The following is a 21418-nucleotide window of genomic DNA, read 5'->3' as shown; positions in this document are numbered from 1 at the left end:
ATCCCTGTTTCAGTTGAATGGGTGACTCTGCCTCCCAGGCATTCCAGTCACCAGTTGAAACAGTGCCCAGATTTGTATGAATTTTTGTGTAGAGACCCACTGCACTGGCTTTTAGCCACGCTGGAGACTTGTGGCGCTTTTCCACCTGGGAATCTCCTGGTCTGTGGACAGTAAAAATTCATTTGGAAATGCAGTGATCACTCACCCTCTGTGTTTTCACTGGGAACTGCAATCCAGAGCAGTTCCTATTCGGCCATCTTGGATCCTGCTCCTCCTTTCTTTTCTCTCAAGAGGGTTAGCTGAGAAGTTAGAAATGTTACTATTTTTTCAAATAATTGTATTTTGAATTTATTCATTATGTATCAGTTTATCAATTATATAGTTTTTGTTTTTAATTAATTGATTTCTGTTTTAACATTTATTAATTCCTTACTGCTTTCTTGAGGTTTACTGTCTTTTTTCTAACTACTTCCATTGGATGCTAATTTCATTTTCTCATTCCTGTTTAATTAATTCATTACCAGATGATGCATATTAATCAGAGTTCTCCAGAGAAACAGAATTGGATATCTTTATAGATATGTATTAATTTGTTATGAGGAATTGGTTCACACAATTATGGAGAATGAGCAATTGTAAGATCTGCAGTCAGCAAGATGGAGACCCAGGAGAACTGATAGAATCATGCCAGTCCAAGTCTGAGGGCCTGAGAACCAGGAGAGCCTATGAGATAAGTTCCAGTCCAAGTCTGAGTCTGAAGGCAGGACAAGATTGACGTTCCAGCTCAAAGATAGGCAGAGAGACAGAAGAGTCTCTTACTCTGCCTTTTTGTTCTCTTCAGGCCTTCAAAGAATTAGAAGAGGCTCACCCACATCGGGCAGGGCAGTCTGCTTTACATAGTCTACCAATTCAAACACTAATCTCACATAGAAACACCCTCAGCCAGCATGGGGCTCACACCTATCATCTCAACACTTTGGGAGGCCGAGGCAGGCAGATTGCTTGAGCCCAAGAGTTTGAGACCAGCCTGGCCAATGTGAAAAAAAAAACTCATCTCTACTAAAAAATAGAAAAATTAGCTGGATGTGGTGGTGCATGCCTATAATCCCAGCTACATGGGAGGCTGAGACATAAGAATTGCTTGAACCCTGGAGAGAGAGGTTGTAGTGAGCCAAGATCATGCCACTGCATTCCAGCCTGGGTGACAGAGAAAGACTCTGTCTCAAAAATTAATATAAAAATTACCTGGGTATGGTGGTATGCCGATAATTTTAATAGCTACCATAAGGCTGGGCATGGTGGCTCATGCCTGTAATCCCAGCACTCCTGTAATCCCAGTATTTTGGAAGGCCGAGGAAGATGGATCACCTGACGTCAGATGGATCACCTGACGTCAGCTACTCAGGAGGCTGAGGTGGGAGGATCACTTGAGCCCAAGGGGTGGAGATTGCAATCAGCCAAGATCATGCCACTGCACTCCAGCCTGGGTGACAGAGCAAGACCCTATCTCAAAAACTAGTAATAATAAGTTTAACAAGAAACACCCTCACAGACACACCCAGAATAATGTTTGACCAAATATCTGGGCACCCTGTGTCCCAGTCAAGATGACACATAAAATGGACCATCACACTATGTATTGTCCTCTGGACACTGCTCGAATTGTACCTCCTAAGTGCTAGTAAGTGATGTTTTCATTATTGCTGTTTTTTAGATAATCGCTCCATCTGGAAAGTGCCTTGTGGCTTACAACAGGAATATTTTGCTACTAAATTCTGACCAAGCAGTAGGTATGACAACTTGCTTTTTCATATGAGGTTGATCTGATTCTTATGAGGCCCATATGAAGGTGAATCAGACCCTTCTCAGGGCCCATAAATTGCTTTGAAAAAATTCTCTCAGAACTAGAAAAACTCATTTAAATATCAATAGAAACACACACCTACCTGCCCAGATGGGTTTCTGAACAACCAAGGTCAAAAGTTTCCCTGTTGGATCTTGAATTTAAGACAAAAAAAAGAAACCACCAACTCTTTCCATTCAAATGGTCATAAATAATAATATTATTAATGATAATTTTAATAGCTACCATAAGGCTGGGCATAGTGGCTCATGCCTGCAATCCCAGCACTCCTGTAATCCCAGTATTTTGGGAGGCCAAGGCAGATGGATCACCTGACATCAGGAGTTCAAAACCAGCCTGGTCAACATGGTGAAACCCCATCTCCACTAAAAATACAAAAATTAGCTAGGCATGGAAGTGGGTGCCTGTAATCCCATCTACTTGAGAAGCTGAGGAAGGAGAATCACTTGAACCCAGGAGGCGGAGGTTGTAGTGAGCCAAGATTGCACTACTGTACTCCAGCCTGGGCGACAGAGCGAGATTCCATCTCAAAACAAAACAATAGCTATCATAATGCCTTCTGACGTATGTTTCCAGTGCTATATATTTGTCGTCATCTTTACATTTTACAATGGTTCTAAGATGGAAATATCACTCTACATTTTAAAGGTGAGAAAACCAGGCTTCAAAGGGGTTACATAACTTACTTAGGATCACACTTCTTTCTAAGTGGAAAAGCTAGGATGTCACGCCAGCTCTGATTTAAAACCTGCGTATTTTTCCAGGATGCTACCTTGCCTCTGTTGTACACTCCTCTGCCCTGACTTGCAGCAATAAGACGGTTCTGCCTCCCGTGGCAGAACTTATTTTCCAGGGCAAAGCAGGTACATCTGCTGTGGTCCACTCCCAATTAGGTAGAAGTCCAGACCAGAATTCTGGAACTGCAATGCAGCAGGCCACCCAGCCGTGGACAGCCTTTGCCTGTAGAAGCCATATGGATGAAGAAGACTCTGAGCCAAGCACTAACACAGAGAAATGGGAAGGAAATGGGGGTGAGGGCTTGGGGAGGAGGGAGCTGGCACATCTACTTCAGAAGGGGACATCACGATGGGCCATCAGTAGTGACCACAGAGCCTGCATGTGCTGGACAGACCAGGCACCCGTGCCAAGCCCATTAAGTTCATCTCAGCTGTCTGGCAACTGTCCTCTAATGAAACAAGCAAACAACTTCCTATATTTGAGGTTTCAGTTAGTGTTGTTGGCCAGGTTTCAGTGGGAACAGAGAAGACGACCACATGGGGACTGCAGGCCCTGATAGCAGCAGCCCAAACCGACCTCAGAGCGCCTGCCAGCTGGGCAGATTATCAGCGTCCTGCTGCAGAGAGATAAGGAACGTTCTGATCCAGCCCTGAGAAGCACAGAGCTTTATATAGCAACTTGAGTAGGCTGCAAGGGAATGTCCTGGCCGAAGGCTTCTCCGTAGCCAAGAGAGAGGGGAGTGGGTGGAGAGGAAGGCGGGAGCTTTATAAATAACCCCATGTGTGCTGATCTGCTCAGCGGACCTGTCTTAGCAAAGCCTGAGGCCTGCGGGAGGACGGGGACATTTATAGATGACTTTTATTTTCCTTATACTTTTCTTACTTTCCAAGTTTTCTACAATGAACTTGAACTCCTTTTATAATCATCAAATATAAACACAATTTCAAGAAAGCAAAAAAGAGAGGCATCACCTTTGGGTTGGGATTTTAGTGACCATCTTTATCCACTCAGAGGTCCCCAAACAAGTCCCAGTGCTCACCCCCCTTCTCTGGTCTCTCCCAGAGGGTCCCCTGGGATGCTACTTGCCTATGATGCAGGATCTGACAAGTTTTCTCAGCTCCTCCCAGGTTCCTGCATCCCTCATCCTCTCCCCGCGCTCCCTAATTCAAATGTGGCTGTCCTTGGCCTTATTGTCTTTAAACAAGATGTCCGGGCCCCTCATCTCTGCCAGGGTACATAAGAGTTACTCAGGTATGTCTGCCCTGCCTGCTTTCTGGCCCCCTAACCCCAACTTAATAATGGGTAAAAAGCCATGGAGTCTTGCACAGAGTGTGCTTTACACTCTCCAGGCCTCAGGGTCCCTTTTCTATAAAATGGTAATAACAGCACCTACCTCATAGAGGTCACATTAAGATTAAAATAAGACTGGATGTAAAGACTGACACATTGGAAAGGCCCAGCTAAATATTCACGGATGATCACTCCACTGACCATCCCTTCTCACACTCAGGCCCTGAATGACCACACCCACCAAACTTGATCAAGGCAGATTTTCAGTTTCCAAAAATAACTCCTCCCAGGAGGTGTGAAGATTCACCACTGCAACTCCGCCACTGATCCCAAGCAGGAGTTCCAAAAATGTTTTGCGAGGTGTCGGGCTCCTGGAATCACAGTCAGCCCTCACAGTGCCCCTTATACGGCCGCAGGCCTCCTTTGGATGTATGAGTCATGGTAGGGCTGCCACGTAAACAGATAAATGAATAAACAGCCTGTGACTTTATAGTAACGACCTCATGTAGGCTAAGTTCAGCTCATGACTCTGGGGCAATTTTTAGGCCACAAAAGTAGGGGAAATATCAACAGATCCCGATTTTTTGAGCAAGTACTATGTGCAAAAAGGCACGGTGCTAAGATGTGAAAATGGAAATTTTTTAAAAGATGAAAGCTTCTGCTCGGAAAGAGATTACAGACTAATTGAGGAAGTAAAATGCAGATGCAGGAATAGAAACACACTCAGCAAAGCAAGATGCGATCCAGGCAGGCGATAAGGTGGAGACTTCAGAAGAGTGTGCCTGCTGGGTGCTGGGGGTCAAAGCAGCTTCGTGGGGGTAACTAATGGCATTGATAAGTGGATGCCAGGCCTTGTAGAATTCTGTTGCAATCAGGATGGAGTCCGAGAGAAAGGGCCTCACATGTCAATGTCAACAAGGCATGCTGCTAGGTACACATATAAGTGCATCATCTTCTTTGATCTTGACAAGAACCTAGAGTGATGTTACCATTCCCATTTTACAGACAAGAAGACAGTGGCTCAGAGAGGCTCAGAGGTCAAGTCTTATGCCCAAGGTCATTCACAGCAGAGCCAGGATTCCAACCAGGTTCTGCCTAGTTCCACAGCCCATATTCTGGCTTCTACCATCTGGCAATGCTATGGCCTCCCTTAAATCTGGCTCCCAGAACAGACCTGGGCTGTCTGTGACCAGGAGTAGGGCTCTCATTCCATGAGAGGACACTGCCCAGGGTGGCTGGCAAATTATTTGGTGATATATTGATCTGACATTGCCTGCCAGTATCATGGGATAAGGTGTAACAACTTCTAAGCCTGGATCAAAGCCATAATTTTGATTACATGTTACAATTTTACATATTTAAGCCCCTCCTTCTGCTTTGTGGTATTTTTCTCAGTTTAAGACTCACCTCTTTTATCACCACAATGATCTATAATAAGCACATGGACTTTTCAGGAATGACAAAGGAATCACATAGAAATAAGCTTTCAGCGATCACCTTTGCCCCCAATTTTAAGTCACGTGGACTTGGAGGATTTTGTGATATAACAAATAGCACCTGCTGGTTAGCACTGGAAAAGTCCCCAGATGCATCTGGGTGCAGCCAACATCGGCACCAAGATATCGCCCACATCCACCCAACACCAATACTACACAAGCCTAAGCCTCATATTCTCCAAGGCAGCAAGTAGTATTTATTGAGCACCAGTTCTGCAAATGAGTTGGAAATCACAATCCAGTAGCCCTAACTCAGTCCCAACTCAGACTGTATAACCATATTCTAATCATGAAAGAAATCTGGGAGGCTCTCTAAAAGAACAGTGTTTGTCCCCTCTGAACCCCATGTTGAAACTTAATCCCCAGTGTAACAGTATTAACAGGAGGGGCCTTGAAGAGGTGATTGGGTCAGGAGGGCTCTGATTAATAATTAATAGCTAATGTGATTAATGGGTCAATGGGTCAGTGGATTAACAGGATATCAGGGGAGTGGTGGCTGTTATACAGGATCTGACCAGTTTTCTCAGCTCTTCCTGGGTTCCTTGTTATCATAAGAGAGTCTGTTATTAAAAGTCAGTTCAGGGCTGGGCACAGTGGCTCCCACCTGTAATCCCAGCACTTTGGGAGGCCAAGGCGGGTGGATCACCTGAGGTCAGGAGATCAAGACCATCCTATGGCGAAACCCCGTCTCTACTAAAAATACAAAAATTAGCTGGGCTTGATGGTGCACACCTGTATTCCCAGCTACTCGCGAGGCTGAGGCAAAAGAATCTCTTGAACCCGGGAGGCATAGGTTGCAGTGAGCTGAGATCGAGCCACTGCACTCCAGCCTGGTGACAGAGCAAGACTCCATTAAAAAAAAAAAAAAGCCAGTTCAGGTCTGTCATGAGCCCTCCACCAGGTGACACCCTGCACCGCCTTGAGACTCCATGGAGAGTTCCTGCCAGCAAGAAGGTCCTCACTCAATGTGGTTTCTTGACCTTGGACTTTCCAGCCTGCAGAACTATGGTAATCCCATACATTTCCTTTCTTTATAAATTAGCTAATCTGAGATATTTGGTTATAGCAACAGAAAATGGACTGAGACAAATAGCTGGGGAGAGAGCCAAAAAACCACTCCCCAGGGAACCAGGGCGGGGTCATTCCAGCCATGAAAATCCCATTGCAGACATCTTTCCTTCAGCTGGGAGCCCGGTGTTGGGGAGAGATTAAAAAGGATACATCCCTTTTTCATGAGCATATTGATAACAAAACTGATTCAGGAAGTGTGACTCAGGGACACAGTAACCATGGGCTTTCTAACACTGCATGCCAGGATCAGGCAGACTGGCCCTCCCAGGCACTAGCACAGCTGCATCCCCCAGGCCTTCCACTGTGGCACCTGCCTCACTAAGCACCTGCCTGAAAGCAGTGATCATACTCTCTGCAGGCAGGCAGATCCTAAGAGAGGGCCAGGAAGGGGCTGAGCCACATACCCTCAATTTCCTTTACAGGAGGCTCACTACGCAGCTCAACTACTAAAGAACAGAGAATAAGAGACAGAGAGAAGCCAGGAATGTTACTGTAATCAAACTCCCTCTAGGGAAACACGAAAAGAGGAGAAAGTAAGTTCCTCCTCGACACTCATCCTTATTCCAATCTAAGCACATATAAAACCCTTTTCAAGCCTCCCCAGAATAGTATCATATGAGTCTGGCTTTCAAATGATCAATAAAATTCACAACTTGCATAGAGCCACCCCTCATTACACACATACACACACATACTTTTTTAAGATTATTTATTATACTTTAAGTTCTGGGGTACACATGCAGATCATGCAGGTCTGTTACATAGGCATACACATGCTATGGTGGTGGTTTGCTGCATCTGTCCCATCATCTACGTTAGGTATTTCTCCTAATGCTATCCCTCCCCAATCCTCCCACCCCCTGCTTTTCCTTCCCTGGACCCCCATCCCCCAGGCCCTGGTATGTGATGTTCCCCTCCCTGTGTCTGTGTGTTCTCATCGTTCAACACCCACTTATGAGTGAGAACATGCGGACACACACATACTTAAACAGGCCTGGAAAGTCTCCTACGTGGAAGACTTTGGAACTGTAGGTGAAAATGTCCACTTGCTGAAGACGGGTGAGCTCCTCTGCGGCCCTGTCTCAGAAGTGGACAGTCAACATTTCTGAGCCTGGTCTGCTCTCCTGAAGCAGTCTAGGTCTAGTCACTGTCTCTTTTACTTAAAGATGGGTCCATTCATTCATCCTTCATTCAATCGATATTTATGGAATCCTTACTATGTGCCAAGCACTCTGCGAGACTGATTGTTCAGAAAACTGAAAAGCCAAAGACATTTGCCAACAAACCAAACCAAACTCATCATCCTCGACTCCTCCCATCCTTCAACCCCCTTATCCAATAGTCAGCCACCACGTCCTGACATTCTAGGATTCATGCATTTGGAAACCTTCCACTTCTTTCCATCCCTTCTGCTGTTCTTCGGTCCAGACCACCATGTTCTCGTCCTTAGATTGCTGTAGCCACCAGCCACTGCTTTCCCTGCTTCTAGACTTGCTTTCATCCAGTCTAATTGCCACACCACGGTGCACAATAAGAAATCTGGCCTCACCTAAGGAGAGGTCTGGTCTTTGTCCCAGCTCCTGGGACAAACCTCTAAACCCTTGTAATTCCCCAAGTGATAGCAGTATCTTGGTTATTCGTGGTAGGTCCCTTATTTCTCATGAGCAGACTCACCCTACGTGTTGACCATGCCAGGAGGACCAACCATGTGGGTAGGCGGTCGGGGCTGTGGGCCTCATGATATCAGCCTGACCTCTGGGAAGGGGAGGAGGCCTGGAGATGAAGTCCACCCACAGGGGCAATAATTCAATCAATCACACCTAGCTAATGAAGGCTCTGGACTTCATTATAGTCCAGTAAAAACTCTGGACACCAAAGCTTGAGTGAATTCCTTCAAGCATATCACCACATATCAATGCTGACAGGGCACTGTGTCCTGAGGACACAGAAGCTTTGTGTTGAAACCCTCTCAGATTCTGCTCTATGCGTCTCTTCCTTTGACAGTTTCCAATTGGTATCTTTGTTTTATAATAAAACTGTAATCACAAGTAAAGCCCTTTCCAGATTGCCGTGAGTTGTTCTAGTGAATTATGAAATCTGTGGGTAGTTGTGGGAACCCCTGAATTTGTAGGCAGCTTGCCTGAAGAGAAAGGTGGCCCTGGGGACTTCCAAACGTAGGGCTGATGTCTGAAGTGAGGGCAGTCTTGTGGAGACTGTGCTCTTAACTGGGAGTTTGGCAAACTTGTACACAGTCAGGGAGCTTTTCTAAAATGGGATTATGATCATATCACAGGTCTGTGGATCACACTTGAGGGACGTCTCGCTCTCCCTAGGACAAAGTCCAAATGCCTAAATACGGCTTCCAAGACCTCTGATGATCCAGACCTGCTTAGCTCTCCAGTCTCACCCCCACCCACCCCCCTCAGACTTGACATCCCACTTGCCACTGGCCAGGTGCTCCATGCTCTGCCACTTTTCCAGACCTTGGGACATGTGGCCACTCATCCTGTAACATTCCCTCCTTGGCTGATTCCCATGAGTCCTTCAGGTCTCCACTTATCGGTCACCTCCCCTGGCACACCTTCACCCAGTCGGAGCTGGATGCTCACGCCTCTCAATGCACAGAGCTCACATACTGAAGTGCCTGGTCACTGTCTCCCGCTCCAGACCATGAACTTTCTGACTATAAGGAATGTGTTTTCTTCCCTGTTATATCCTCCAGTGCTCAACCAACTGACCCATAATTCCAAAGAGATAAATAGCAATGTTACAAGGGAAAACACAGCAGACATCAATGTGAATAGTGTAGAATGAAGGAACTACTACAGAGGAAGATTTTGGAAGGCTCTTCATTCTCCTTCATGGAGATGCAAAAGGAACCTGGAGTCAATTTATAAGTCATCTTCCAAGACGGTTCTGCCCACAGGTGGTTAATCTCATTTATCTGCGGCTGACTTTTGTTGGCTTCAACTTCAGAGGGTAAACAGGTTTGCTTTTGTTTTTGTTTTTAAGACAGTGTCTCACTCTGTTGCCCAGGCTGGAGTACAGTGGCACAATCTCAGCTCACTGCAACCTCTGCTTCCTGGGCTCAGGAGGTTCTCCTGTCTCAGCCTCCTGAGTAGCTGGGACTGCAGGCACAAACCAGCAACACCCAGCTAATTTTTTTGTATTGTTGTACAGACAGGGTCTTGCCATGTTGGCCAGGCTGGTCTCAAACTCCTGAGCTCTAAGTGATCTTCCCACCTGGGACTCCCCAGTCTGAATCTCAATGCACATAGCTCACATACTGAAGTGCCCTGGTCACTGTCTCCCGCTCCAGACCATGAACTTTCTGACTATAAGGAATGTGTTTTCCTCCGTTATATCCTCCAGTGCTCAGCCAAGTGACATATAATTCCAAAGAGATAAATAGCAATGTATTACAGGCGTGAGCCACCATGCCCAGCCAGGAGAAACTATTTTTAACTGTGTCCGCCACATTTTGAGAAGTGTCCTGTTCTGAGGCCTGAATGCGACTCTGAACTGCCCTTTGGGCATATCTCTGACCCCTGCTCACGTCGCTGCTATTTTACATTTCCCACTCCACCCCATCTACAAGGTTTTATGGTATTTGTGAAGACAGGGGTATCAACAATGCACTGTCTTCAAATATAAATAACTAGATTATTTACCAAAGTAATATTCATTACTGACTCATACATGCATAAGCATCTGTCTATACTTTCTCACTGATCAATACTTGACAAAGCACTTGCTGGCATAGGCAAAATGGCATCTCCTTCTTCCTTTCGGCATTTAGTTAAAATAATCCACACAGGCTTCACCTTCCTTGCTTCTCTTTTTCCTTCCCCTCCCTTCCTGGCATGCAAGAGTAGCATTAGGCCCTTATAAGGTACTGACAGGGAGGGGGCAGCTATGTGGGGTTCACTGATGATATGCGAGCTGGCATCTAAGGATACAGGGCACTGGGGATGGGACAGGGAGAAAAGGTGAAAGGCAGAGCTGCTGTCATTGGGCAATTGATTACGTTACACAAACAAGTAAACTTATTGAGCAAATAAGTACGTCTCTTGAGAATAATGACAGCCAGGTTTCTTACTGTTGGAGAGGAGAGTTGCAAATATAGAAAAGAAGAAAACTACAAAGGACACTGAGGTGCAGTGGAACTGGAGGTATATCATTAATTTATTGTTTTCTAATATATAAACATATAATATATATATTTTTTATATATTATATGTTTATATATATAAACGTATATATGTAAATATATATATAAATATATATAAACATGTATGTATATGTTTATATATAATGTGTATATATATACATATAATTATATATGTGTGTTATATATATGTTTATATATATTATATGTTTATATATAATGTGTATATATATACATATATATATTATATATGTGTGTTATATATATGTTTATATATATTATATGTTTATATATATGTTTATATATAATGTGTATATATATACATATAATTATATATGTGTGTTATATATATGTTTATATATATTATATGTTTATATATAATGTGTATATATATACATATATATATTATATATGTGTGTTATATATATGTTTATATATATTATATGTTTATATATATGTTTATATATAATGTGTATATATATACATATATATATAATATATGTGTGTTATATATATGTTTATATATATTATATGTTTATATATAATGTGTATATATATACATATATATATAATATATGTGTGTTATATATATGTTTATATATATTATATGTTTATATATAAAATATGTTATGTTTATAAACATATAATACATATAAATATAAATATATAATATATGGAAGTGTTCTAGATGTGTGTGTACATGTGAGTTACATACACACACATATATTTCCTGGAGCTCTCCATTTAACAGACCTGGAAGCAGTGACACGCCAGCAAGAAGCAGCACGCTAAGGGCTCAGATCTTGGTTCCTAAACACCGTCCTCCACTGCAAGGAAGCAGGGCTCCTTGGAGAAAGAGCTAGTTCCAGCCTGGGGCAGGAAAAGTACCAAGATGAGCCTTGGTCATATTGTAGTGCCAGAAAGTAAGACGGTGCTGAGAATGGTGGAGATGGGTCAGAAGGACACCAGAGCCAAGCCAAAGGGACTCCACCGGCCATATCTGGAGCAATGTGAAAATCAAAATAAACAAGGATAGTAATGAAATATAATCCATTGAATAAAACAAGATTCCTTACTGAAAAAAATACGCAAACCAATACAGAAAAACGGGAAAGCTTTGTATTACAGTAGCCCTATCATAGTGGTGGTTGATTCTGGCAGGAGACATCAATGAAGGCTATGATTGGAAGACAGAAGTTTGATAAAGAACAGGACTATCTCCCCACAAAATGCCGTCAATTTAAAGGGGACAAATGACGCCTTTATAGAAGAGAAAACTGGCTGACTCCAACGTGACGGGTGATCAAAATACACAGCAGCAGCTGTGGAATAGGTTGACATCCTATGTCTCCTCCTTCCACTCCATGCAATTGGCTGAGATGAGAACAGCATCTTTTCTGTGGTGTCCTTATCAAGGAATCATGACCGAAGTCCAGGTCATTAGGACATCTGACAGACCCAGGGACTTCCTACCAAATGAAAGCTTTGTGCTCTTTAAAACAGTCAATGACATGAAAGACAGGGGAAGAAGAAACTGTTTCAAATTGAAGAAAACTAAAGAGGCACAAGAACAACACAACTTGTGTTCCTGGATAGGATCTTCGACCAGAAAGGAAAAAGAGACAGTGTTGGGACAGCTTGAAAATTTTCAATAGGGTCTGTGGATTGCACAGCAGATGTGTCCAAGGGCAACCCCAGACTTGGAAGGTTCTATGGTAGCTACATAGGAGATTATATAGTTCTATAAAAGTATAACATGGCCAGGCACGGTGGCTCACGCCTGCAATCCCAGCGCTTTAGGAGACCAAGGCTGACAGATCACTTGAGGTCAAGAGTTCAAGACCAAGCTGGCCAACATAGTGAAACCCCATCTCTACTAAAAATACAAAAGTGAGCCTGGCATGGTGGCAGGTGCCTGTAATCCTAGCCACTTGGGAGGCTGAGGCAGGAGAATCACTTGAACCCAGGAGGCGGAGGTTGCAGTGAGTCAAGATTGTGCCACTGCACCCGATCCTTTGTTTATTTTCTAATACAATATGCTGAACTCTATCTATTTCAGGGCTCCAGCATCCTCATTGCTATTTGTCTTTTGGTCTATCGCTAAGAATTTATCTTCTTCCTGACCTGCTACTTCCTGGTTTTCTAATTGCAGGAGCTTTCTGTTCATTGGGGGTGCAAGCTTTTATTCTGCCTTGAAGCACTCTCCCCATCAGCTGGGAGATTTTCTGGTAAGAAAGGTGTATCTAAGCCCATTTTCTGTCAAATCTGTCACTGCCTAAGTGGTACCCTGCTGCTGAGTCCTCATTCGTCTCCATGGCAATGTTCTGAAACTAGTCTGCTTGTCTGAGTAAGTTCAAGGCCCATCAAATTATTTACCCTATTGGAGTCTCTGTATCCCACCAATGCACACACATACACATTCGGGGCATCATAGCAACCTTCAAAAATGCAGCCACCATTCAGTCTGTATTCATTTCAGAAACAACGCATCTTTTGAACTGGGCAGTCCCACTCATCAGCTGAGCTTCCTTTGCTCATCCATTCATTCATGTGTCCAGGCTTAGTGGCGGCATGAGGGGGGTGACATAAAAACTTACCTCTTCCTTGGGGGCTGGAGTAGGAATCAGGGACAGCTTCCTGGAGGAGTGGTTAGCTGGCCACCAAAGGGGAAGGGCTTTCCTGACAAAAGTAAAGCACAAGACATGGAGCTGTGAATGTTATGACCAGGCTGGGGAATGGGGTGAAGGAGGGTGGTAATGAGAGGTACAGAGGAGAGGCAAGAGAGAAGAATGGGCGGTACAGAGGAGAGGCAGGAGAGGAGGATGGGAGGTACAGAGGAGAGGTGAGAGAGAAGGATGGGAGGTACAGAGGAGAGGCGAGAGAGAAGGATGGGAGGTACAGAGGAGAGGCGAGAGAGAAGGATGGGCGGTACAGAGGAGAGGCGAGAGAGAAGGATGGGTGGTACAGAGGAGAGGCAGGAGAGGAGGATGGGAGGTACAGAGGAGAGGCAGGAGAGGAGGATGGGAGGTCCAGAGGAGAGGCAGGAGAGGAGGATGGGAGGTACAGAGGAGAGGTGAGAGAGCAGGATGGGAGGTACAGAGGAGAGGCAGGAGAGGAGGATGGGAGGTACAGAGGAGAGGCAAGAGAGGAGGATGGGAGGTACAGAGGAGAGGCGAGAGAGGAGGATGGGAGGTCCAGAGGAGAGGTGAGAGAGAAGGATGGGAGGTACAGAGGAGAGGCGAGAGAGGAGGATGGGAGGTACAGAGGAGAGGTGAGAGAGGAGGATGGGAGGTCCAGAGGAGAGGCGAGAGAGGAGGATGGGAGGTCCAGAGGAGAGGCGAGAGAGAAGGATGGGAGAATGCCGCTAAGTATAAAATACTGAGGAGCTGGCACTTTTCTTTAAGACACTGAGGAAGATTTTAGGAGGAAATGCAGCACCCTCCAATTATGTTTTTGAAAGCTCTCATTTGCTACCGCACTGAGGTTCGATTAAAGGGTTAAGTCCCAGGGCCAGGAACACACTCATGAGGGCCTGGGCACACCAGAGAGTGAGGGTGCACGGCAAAATTCCAGGCGCCACTTCAGAGGCAGGTAGGGGAGGACCCAGTGAGCATCAGACAGAGGAGAGACGGACAACGCAGGGATTTATGAGCCTGTTTAATGTCCAAGAATGGAGAGCATGGGAGAGAAGGTGAAGGATTTTGTTTGGTACAGTTTGAGGAGTCTCTGAGACATTAAGTAACAAAATTAAGTTTTGACACATCCCCTGTCCTCCAATTTCCCAACACCCTTCATTCTCTATCACAGGGATGAAGCAACCTGGCCAGCGAGTCTCCACTGAGGTCAAATTAAGATTTAAAGGTTTAACGTGTGACTCTCCCATCCTCTCCCCCACTCGCCCCGAAGAAATTGCATTTTCATTTAACAGGAGTACCACTTAGTACTCCACAATCTTAATTACAGGAAGGGCTCCCTTATAGTGAAATTCCAGGCAATGTGATGAGAAAGTTGAGAAGATGTTTTCAGGCAGGGAGATCTGCCCAGCACCCCGCAAATCATATCACAGAGGCTATAGCTACAAACTGTCTTAGCGAAGAGAATTCCCTGTTGAAGTTTCCCCTTCATTCCGAAGAACCCAGTTCATCCCATAGACAAAGGGAGCTTCCTCCAGGCAGGATAATGATCTCTTATGGAGGGGTGGCAGGACAGCAGATGTCACAGAGGTCTGGGGTCACCAAGTTCAAGTCCTGGTTCCACCATGTATTGCTGTATAATCTTGGGCAGTTATTTAACTTCTCTCTAAGACTTGAGTTCACCATCCATTAAACAGGAGTTCAGACCATTTGCCCCTGAAGCGCTTGTGAGCCCAGATTTAAATCACATGGTCATTGTAAACACCGATTCCTTCTTCTCCCACCCCCACCTCCCCAACTTCTTACTTCACACTTGAAACTCCATCAGTCATTCTCACCGCCTCCACCATTTATCTCAGTGTCTTTCAACACCCAATTCACTTAGAGAAGCCTAATTTTCTTCCCGTTCATGCGCTATTAGCTGCTCTGACAACTCTAGGTGATGAAAAGCCACCATTTGGGTGGCATGGGCTGAGCCTCCACACCCAGCGGAGCGGGCTGTGTCTGCAAGCCGCCTGCAGGGGGCAGCATCGGGCAGTGTAAGGCAACGCCAAGGCTACCCTGTAAAACGCTGGGGTCGGTCTGAGAAGGGCCGCAGAAGAGGCGTTTGAATTCAGACTCCAGCTGACAAAGGATCCATTTTACTCCATGCGGGTCTGACGCAGTACGTCAGGGAGTCAGGTCCTTGGTAAACAAGGGAGCAGGGAGTGGCTATCCGAAAGCAACCCCGAGCCGCGCGAGTCCAGCAGGCAGGGTTTTTTCCCAAACCCACACCAGGACTAGGTGACCTTTTCATCACCATCGGTAGGAGAAGCAAAAGACAGCTCCTTACTGGACTCAGGAGGCAGGTTGCAAATGCGTCCTTCACCTCCAGTGAAGTAGTGGGAGAGAGCCCTTGACAAGGACAAGAGGGGGAGCTTAACTTCCCCCTCCCCATAAGCATTTTTAGATTTTCCCACACCCTCAGCCCCTTCGGGGAGTCCTGGAGAAGACAAAAGAAACAGACACAGATGCTGATTCTAAAGAAGCTATTAATATTGTTGAAAAGACATGCAGATGTGAAGCTGGGATGCAGGGCACTCATGATCATGCTGTTTCTGAGAAAGCTTGGTGGCTCCATGTCCCCAAAGCCCCAGGATGAGCAGGCGGGCCTGGGATGATTTTCTATGATTTGCGAATTTGTTGACATGGAATAACAAAGGGGCAGAATGTTTAAGATCAATCAAGACTGTCCTGGAAGTCCAGAATATGGGATCATCAAGGGACAGATGATCAGAGCTGTAGGAATTCGAGGAAGGGAGCTATCAATGAATGTGGCGTTAAGTGGCCTGGACAAGCCAGTGGAATTGGTCACTCCTGAGAGCTTTAGGCCTCTGTGTCAATGAGAGATACTCATCACCCACTCTCCCATTGACTTAGGCTGGGGAGGGAAACCACTGTCACCGTGACATCACCACCTTCCAGGAATCACTGAGTCAGCCTCAGCCCTCCAGATCGCGGAGGTGGAGGCCCCAAGGCAGGACCCACTCACTTCCTCCTAGCCCAAGGCCAGCGGGGAGGGGGATGCTCTGGCAGAGCTTTGAGCTCTGTTTTTCACCACCCTCTGCCAGAACTCAAGGCGGCCAAGACCTGACCCAGGGTAGGTCAACTTTGCAAAGACAGACATCGGTGTGGTGCCGGCTGCACCCACGCCCACCCATGCACTCACACCGTAGGGGAGAGCCCCCCAGTGGAGAATGGCAGTGGCTGAGAGTTGAAATGCAAGCTTCCCTGGGAGTTGTCAGGCTTGTAGCTTTGCCGGTCCTTCTTACCTCCTTGCGTCCCTATGAGCTTCTAGGGAAAAAATGTGGTGGAGGAATTAGGGATGAAGTAGGAGGGAGTGGGGGCTGGCAGGAACAAGTGCAGAAAGCCGAGGTGAGGAGAGCTAAAAGAAAACCTATGCCCACTTCACAGCTGAAGGCCATTGCAGATCTGGTGTCACCTGCAGACAGTCACGGGGGGAGGCAGGTCCGTCCAGCCCATTCCTTTCCCAAAGACAGCACCACACAGCTCAACACATCCTGTGGCCAGAGCCCAGGTACAGGGCCAGAGAGTGTCCACCTGTGGCCCTGGGGGGGTGACTTCCTCCTGCCTCTTCCCCCAGCATAGTCATAGGCGCCTCTGCACTCTTCCCCACATCAGAACTTTCCCTTCTCTGCTAAGAGGATTCAAACCAGTATCTGTCCACACCACATCAGCCTCTGTTTCATCTTTCCATTAAATGCAATGTTCCCTTGCTCTGTAAGCTGGTCTTAGGAAGAAGAAAATTAACCAGTGGGCAGTAATATAATTTTCTAGCACAGCAAAATTCTATACTCTCCCTACCCCTGCTAACACACACACACACACACACACACACACACGCACACATGTGTGCACACACGCGTGCGCACACACATGCACACACACGTGCATGCACACGATCAGCCATGTTTATTACATTGATTCACTTAATGCCAACAACACCCTGCCAGGTAAATATCTCCATCTTTCAGATGAGAATATTGCAATTCAGAAAGGGAAGTTCTCCAGGGCTACGACTAGTGAGTGACAGAACCAGTCTCAGAAGCCAGGTCTGTCTGTCTCCAAGGAGCTGTGATCTTTCCATTCGGGTATCTGACTCAAAATAGGAGCCTCCTCTGCCTCTGAGTCAGAAACTTTAAAATTAGAATTTCATTCAGCGATTCACAAAATCTTAAGGTTGGAAGAAGTGTTGAAGGTCGTCCAGGTCCGTGACGCGGCAGACATCTGCCTCTGCTTGGAGGCTCCAAATCCAGGAGGTGTCCTGGTTCGTTCACCCCATTGCCAGTTTAGAATTATCAGATCGTTCTGGTGGTTTTGGAGCTGAACTCCTCCCCTATAACATCCATGCATTGGGTCTGCTCTTGGGAACATACAGAACCTAAGCGGTGTCACCCCGAATTCTCTTTCTCCAGACTGCGAGTTCTCGAGTCCTTGCAAGCTGCTCTTAGGTGGAGGTTTCTCCCGACTCTCCTCTCTATGGGGGACTGGTTTGTCTGTTCGGTCTCAAAGGGAGACCCGGCATAACTGTAATTCTCCAGAAGGGAGCTGACCAGCCCCGAGAAGAATGGGACCAGGTTCCACTGAGGAAATTGCAACTTGTTCATTTATTTACAGATCTTGATACACTGGGGACTCATTTTGACCTTATTATGAATGAAAACCCTTAAATGCCTTTCCCGTGTGCATTCGTAAGCCACACCCTTTCCTGCCCTGTGCGGCTGGGTTTGAGATGCTTATAACCTGTTCTCTCGGGTCAGGCAATGGCCAGCACATGCTCTTGCACAGTCTGTCCAGCCCCTGCCGCCCGGGCCTCTCCATGCTCCCTGCCACTGCTGACCCTCTAAGGCCCAGCCACATCCCCCCTCTGGCCCTGCGCTGGTTGTCCACTCTGACACTCAGCCTTGAGGTCTCCTGGGCCCACCTCTGCAGCACGCTGGCTCTGAATTCCCAGCCTCCTTATGCCCTTCAGGGGGCACCGGGGAAGTTCTGGACACACCTTCATGCAGGTCGTGGAGAAGCAAGGGCCACTGTCTCAGGCCTTTCCTCTGCCAGGACACAATCTGCCAGCATTTCCACCCAGCCAGGGCTGCCCTACAGACACCTGCAAGGGACTCCCTTCCCAGATATTCAAATGGGAAGTGGGGGACAGTCCCCTCTACTTTCTACTTCCTGTCTACCTGTGTGGGCTGTTTCTGCCACCTTGCCCCCACGCTTAGTCCATGGGTGGTGGGTGGGGCACACAGCCTGATACCCTGCCCCTCATTGCATCAATCTCCCTCCAAGCCCCTCCCAGCATCAGCTGGGTTTTCTTCCTTCCTGTGGGGCAGGCACTTCCTTTGTGTGGAATCCTGTGTTCCCTCCGCTGTGGCTTCATGCATCAAGCCATCCTCAGATTCCCCAGATCTGCTCTGGATTTACAGAAGGGATCTTCTTGGAAAGTAGGAAAAATATATCCCTCCTATTAACCAGGCTCTCAAAATGATTGATTATTAGCTTGCTATGGACTTTTTAAAAATCTAGTTTGCAACATAAAACTGAAGGAGGCTTCTTTGTTCTGGGATGTCTGGGGCTCCCCAAAAGCCACTGAACCCACTGATGCAGTGAATAGGAGTATCTTGATTACTGAGAGTGAAAAACTATTGTTTTAATATCTCAAAAATAATATTTGATTTATTTCTCATGATCCAAGACAAACACCTAAAATAACTTGCTTCTTTTGCCTTTTTTTTTTTTTTTTTTTTTGAGGCAGAGTATCACTCTGTCCCCCAGGCTGGAGTACAGTGGCATGATCTTGGCTCTGCAACCTCCAACTCCCTGCTTCAGGCGATTCTCCTGCCTCAGCCTGCTGAGTAGCTGGGATTACAGGTACATGCCACCTCACCGGCTAATTTTTGTGTTTTTAGTAGAGACAGGGTTTCACCATGTTGGCCAGGCTGGTCTTGATCTCCTGACCTTGTGATCTGCCTGCCTCGGCCTCCCAAAGTGCTGGGATTACAGGCGTGAGCCACCGCACCTGGCCTCTTCTGCCTCTTATACTCATACATTCTTCTCCGCTTGCCACCAACTCCTTCATGTGTTCTGAATCTGTTTCTCCCAGAACTCTACTTGACTCTTCACAAATATACCCCTAACTTGTTTTGGGGGGTTCTCTTTCACTCATTAGTCATCCCACCATGTGGCACAGAGGTCATATCCCAAAGGTATGGCAGCATCTGCTCACATCACTGTGTCTTCAGCACAGGCATCAGCATATTTAAAATCAATTAAACTGCAATTACTTTCACCCCAGCCACACTACTCTCAATCCACTTAAGGTGAGTGGGAAAGTGGGGTTTGTTGTATTTAAACCACATAGCCCAATTTACTAGAAGCACAGATGCAACCCTGGTGACATAGTGACACCCCGTCTCTACAAAAAAATTAAAAATTAGTTGGCACAGTGGTGCACACACCTGTAGTGCCAGGTACTGGGGAGGCTGAGGAAGGAGGATCGCTTGAGCACAGGAGTTTGAGCCTACAGTGATCTATAATCACACCACTGCACTCCGGCCTGGGCATCGAAGGGAGACACTGCCTCAAAAAAATAACAATAAGGAAAAATGAAATAAGTGCAGACGCAACAAGGTCTCCACCAATGGCTATACTTCCCTACGGCCCTCCTAGGAGTGTCAGCCCCAATGTCATGTCCATCCTGGACAGTGACCCCAGGGCCTGTGCTTCTAAAGCTGGTCCCCACCAAACCCAGCAGGGTCCTCCAACCACTCAGGCCCTCACGCAACTCTGTTGTCCTGCATTTAGAGTCAGTCACCCATCAGCAGGACTCGGTGGGTTCTGTAACGTCCACCTCCCAAAATCCCTTCACGCCATAACACTTCCTGGCAGTGGGAGCATTTTTTCATTTGATCTCTTGTTTGTTGTTGTTGTTTTTATTAGACAGAGTCTCACTCTGTCACCCAGGCTGGAGTACAGCGGCACCATCTCGGCTCACTACAACCTCCACCTCCCAGGCTCAAGGGATTCTCCTGCCTCAGCCTCCTGAGTAGCTGGGACAACAGGCGTGCACCACCAGGCCCACCTAATTTTTGCATTTTTTAGTAGAAAGGGGATTTCGCCACATTGGACAGGCTGGTCTTGAACTCCTGACCTGTGATCCACCCGCCTTGGCCTCCCAAAATGCTGGGATTGCAAGCATGAGCCACTGTGCCCAATTCAATCTCTTTAATGTGCTTCATTCACAAACATTTATGAACAGCTTCACAGTCAAGTACTGTTCTGGACTCTACAGCTAGACCTATTGACAGGCTTCTAAAACTACATTCTGGTGGAGGAAACACACAACGCAAAAGGACACACGAGCAAAAACAGAGCACTGCGAGTTGTGATTTTGTTCTCTGAGGGATCAGGCAAGGGAGTAGAGGGAGGCCACTTTAGGAAGTGGCATCAAGGCAGAGTCTCTGACAGGGTAGACAAGATTTAAACTACACATGACAGCTACCTCCTACAGTCTGGGGACAGCCAGAGCAGGAGCCCAGAGCCAGGCACAGGCTGGGTGTCTCAAGCAGCCAGGGGCCAATGTGATGGCAGTGAAAAGAGAAAGCAGGCAAGAAGCAGGAGTAGTGGAGGGCCAGGGCTCAGTTCAGAGCTGGGAAGCAGCGTGGCCCGACGGCCAGTGCAGTGCTCACTCCAGCTTCCGCAGGGAATGGAAGCCGGGGTCAGGGCCAGGGTTCGGGTAGGAATCTAGATTCCCATAGGCAGTCGCTTTGTGTGGGTGAGAAGCAAGGACTCAGGCTTGGCCATGGAGACGGAAGGTTTGAAAAGCTGGAGAGACAGTCTGAAGGGAGGTGGGCTCTGGAGGCAAGACTAACCATTGGTATACTGTTGTCAGACTCGGGTGAGGGAAGGGGTCAGGCATCCAGAGGCGGAGCTGATCAAGGTGGGCCCTGCTGTCTGTGTGTGTGGTGTGTCTGTGTGGTGTGTCTGTGTGTGTGGTGTGTCTGTGTGTGTGGTGTGTCTGTGTGTGTGGTGTGTCTGTGGTGCGTCTGTGTGTGTGGTGTCTGTGGTGTGTCTGTGTGTGTGGTGTGTCTGTGTGTGTGGT

At 46.8% G+C, this 21418-nt stretch overlaps 1 long non-coding RNA gene across 4 annotated transcripts in view; it reads right to left on the bottom strand.

Moving 5' to 3' along the window:
• The window catches only part of LOC118149156 (uncharacterized), a 79496-nt gene that overhangs the window by 27276 nt on the left and 30802 nt on the right, over positions 1–21418 (bottom strand). For all 4 annotated transcript variants that reach the window (XR_013528972.1, XR_013528967.1, XR_013528971.1 and 1 more), the window contains one exon: positions 13225–13306. This is a non-coding gene — a long non-coding RNA (uncharacterized LOC118149156). The remainder of the gene's footprint in view (positions 1–13224; positions 13307–21418) is intronic.

Source organism: Callithrix jacchus, chromosome 18 (genome assembly GCF_049354715.1).
Source record: "Callithrix jacchus isolate 240 chromosome 18, calJac240_pri, whole genome shotgun sequence".
Taxonomy (NCBI): Eukaryota; Metazoa; Chordata; class Mammalia; order Primates; family Cebidae; genus Callithrix; species Callithrix jacchus.
Note: the sequence above shows the minus strand (reverse complement) of the source record. Positions and strands in the feature narration are given on the sequence as shown.